Genomic DNA, 3204 nt, shown 5'->3' with positions numbered 1-3204 from the left:
GGTGCTGCTGGGAGCGTGAATCAGTACAGCCACTGCATGGACAGCATGTGCCGCTCCTTGGCACCCTCCCAGGAAGCATGTGTACCGCAGGACACTGGCACGGCCGTGTGTGCTGGGCCAAGGCCTGCTGTCCAGGGCCACTTGCCCCTCTGGGCTGGCCACCATCAGCAGTCCCCACTGGGTCTAAGTCACCAGTGTGCTCCCACAAGACCATGAACAGAGGTAGGTACCGGATGAGACAAACAAGAGTGGCTTATTTATTAAAAAATAACATTTCTGCATCGTAGTATTAGAAATACGGCACTTACCAGTTAGCTGAATGCTGTGCCTCTCCAAGGGAAACTCAGAATAGTTTGTGCTCACTCTTTCCCCAGTAGGCAAACGTATGACAGGGGAATCTGTAAGAGAAAGAAAAGGATTACACATGGTCGCCAGGACTACAACAACTATGTAAACGCCACTTAGCAACAGAGAAAATGCCAGTGCGCACCTCAGTGAAAATTATTCCCAGGAGCCTCTTGAGTCCTACAGGGTCCAAAGATACTCAGGAATATGCCCGACCACAAAACGTGACCAAATTGCCCACTTCTTTTCCCTGTGTCCCTTATTTATCTAAAAGTTTCTGATTGTGCCAGGCATGGTAGCGCTGCACTTGGGAGGCCGAGGCACAAGGATCCTCACGAGTTTGAGGCCAGCCTGGGCTCCACAGTGAGTTCAAGGCCATCCTGGACTATAGAGTGAGTCCTGTCTCAAAAAAAAAAAAAAAAAAAAAAAAGTCAATTTTTTCTTTAAAAAACTTAAATTAGCTATTATACAATTAGCTTTAAAAAAAAAAAAAAAAAAACAAAGGAATGGCAGACACTGAAGAAAGAGAGAAGAGTGACCAAAAGAGACAGACTGAGGAAAAGGCCCAGAAATCAAGGCGGGAGAAGGGAGCCTCCCCCAACAAGGGAGGGAGTCAGCATGCACAGGGAGCCAACAGGACCAGCCCACCAAAGCCCACTGAGCGCACCACAGTACACTGTGGCCCACCGCGGGCTTCCTGCAGCTGATAACAAGGAACAGTACATCGCAAGCTTCTGGCTGGGTCGTAAGGAAGAGAAACCCTGTCTTCCACCAGGCTCGGTGGTACACGCTGTAATCCTAGCACCAGGGAGGCAGAGGCCAAAGGATCTCCGTGGTTCCAGGCTGGGCTAGGCTACATAGTGACTTCTAGGGCAGCCAGGGCTATATATATAGTGAGCCCCCCCAAACAGGATTGTTTCCTGTTCATCTTCACCTCTCATCTCTCCCCCTCCAGCACATACACACACGCACAGCAAAAAAAGGTTCCCAACAAAAATCCTTCTCATAACGAAATTTTTCCTGCACTCCAATCACAGTCTATTTAAATAATTTATTAAGGAAGACAGACCTCAGGAGCACTGACTGAGGGAGGCGCTGCCCACACAAGGGAGCCAGGCGCAGGCAGCCGGGAGGGACAATGTGATCTGCGGTCCTCTGCTCTGCGAGGCCACGTCACGAGCTTCGCCACCCAGCTCCGGGCTGGTGGCCGCGTCTTGGCCCAGCTCGCCGAGCCCAGCAGGGCTGAGCAGGCCGCAAGCCCTGGGCATGTAGCAGCGTCCACTGACATCCACACCGCCACCATCGCGAAGAACGGCATCAACAGCAGCAAGCGCCCTTTCATCCCGATTTCCCCCACACAAGCAACACGCAGGACCTCATTAACCCTGGACACGGACCATGAGCAAAAGGCTACACGGATCCTGACTACAGCTGTGCGGGCCACCACTGGGGTGCGAGTCACTGAGGTCTGGAGGGCCTCCTCAGGCTGCTGCCCCAGCCTGTGTGTTTCGTGCAAGCTCTGCAGAACCTGGATGCGCTGAAGGCAACACCAGTGGAGGAGCGGAGGCTGGCTGTTCCCTGTGCTCACCAGCGACAGCAGAAGAACAGCTAGGATCAACAGGGGAACAAGGAGAGAAAGGGGCTCTAAGCACTGCTTGGGCAAAATCTAAGCTTAAAGCACTGGAAGGAATAGGAGAGGGAAAGAAACAAGAGGGATAGCTCCAGGATGCGCTGGTTGTTCCGGCCACTTCCACACGCTGCGGCATGCACTGAAATTCCAACCCAGCACCCAGCAGCTCAGCAGAGTCTGAGCTTAGCGTTCTCTTCAAGGGACGGAGCTCCACCACTTTCCAGCCCGCACTACACAAAGGCCAAGTACAGCGACTGTGGTGCGGGCTTCGCAAAGAGTCTGCAGGAAGCAGACAGGAGCTCAGGAACAGCCTGGCGACACCGTGAGGTCGCATGAACCTCACTACCCGGCCCTGTCTCACAACCCACAAGGAAAGAAGGGACAGGACACTAATGCCCTAAGCAGGGAGGGCCGCTCGGCCTACTCACACCTCACACAGGCGCTCACCGCTCTCCTCCACTCTGCTCTCCGGCTGCGGCTGCCTAACACTAAGGCGCAGGGGCCAGGCTCCCAGGGGTCACGGCCCTACGCAGCAGCCCTACAGCAGGGGGAAGCTGGAGCGCTTTCTTCACTGACCCTGGCTGCCCTGTTCCCTCCTGCACTCTTCCAGCTAGCAGGAAAACCACCGACACAGAGAAGAGTAGCTCCTGATGGTTGTGGCAGGCACTACAAATTTGTTGTCTTCCACTATCAGGGAGCAGGCATCAGAGAGCTCTGCAGCCACCTCCTTCTCCCCTCTGGTCACTTCATACAGTTTTGTGGGGCTTTTGGGGTTTTGCTTTTGTCATTTTGAGACAGGGTCTCACTCTGCAGCTCACTTAGTAGCCCAGCCCGGTCTCGAACTCCCAAGGATCCTCCTGTCTCAGCCTCACAGTCTGGGATGACAGGCGTGCACCACCACACCTGGTCTCAGTGGCCAGCACAGGGCGCCTGAGGTTCCAGGACCAGCACAGCATGTGGTACCAGAGAGCGAACCCAGTCCTTGTGCTTGCCAGACAGGCACTTAGACCAACGAGTTTGCTCCCCAGCTCCACATGGCTGCATTTTAAAACAGATATCATGAAAAGGGGCTTATAAAGGACGCTATGAACACTTTCAAGTGACAGAAAAGTGCCTCTGTAGCTACAAAAGAATTAAGGTAGTTATCTTCACACATTTAACTTAGGGGTTTTGTTTTTTCATTTATGTATTTGGCACAGGGTCTCACTATGCAGCTCAGACTTGCAGTG

The 3204-nt window shown here is 53.4% G+C and overlaps 1 protein-coding gene across 1 annotated transcript in view; it reads right to left on the bottom strand.

Annotated features, from left to right (window-relative positions):
• Positions 1-376, bottom strand: part of Emb (embigin) — a 25728-nt gene extending 25352 nt beyond the window's left edge. Inside the window, exon 1 of the mRNA XM_023706266.1 lies at positions 309-376. The gene's annotated coding sequence lies outside the window, so the exon portion shown is untranslated. The remainder of the gene's footprint in view (positions 1-308) is intronic.
• Between the last annotated feature and the right edge of the window lie 2828 nt (positions 377-3204).

Source organism: Octodon degus, unplaced genomic scaffold (genome assembly GCF_000260255.1).
Source record: "Octodon degus isolate 3935 unplaced genomic scaffold, OctDeg1.0 scaffold00248, whole genome shotgun sequence".
NCBI classification, from domain to species: domain Eukaryota; kingdom Metazoa; phylum Chordata; class Mammalia; order Rodentia; family Octodontidae; genus Octodon; species Octodon degus.
Note: the sequence above shows the minus strand (reverse complement) of the source record. Positions and strands in the feature narration are given on the sequence as shown.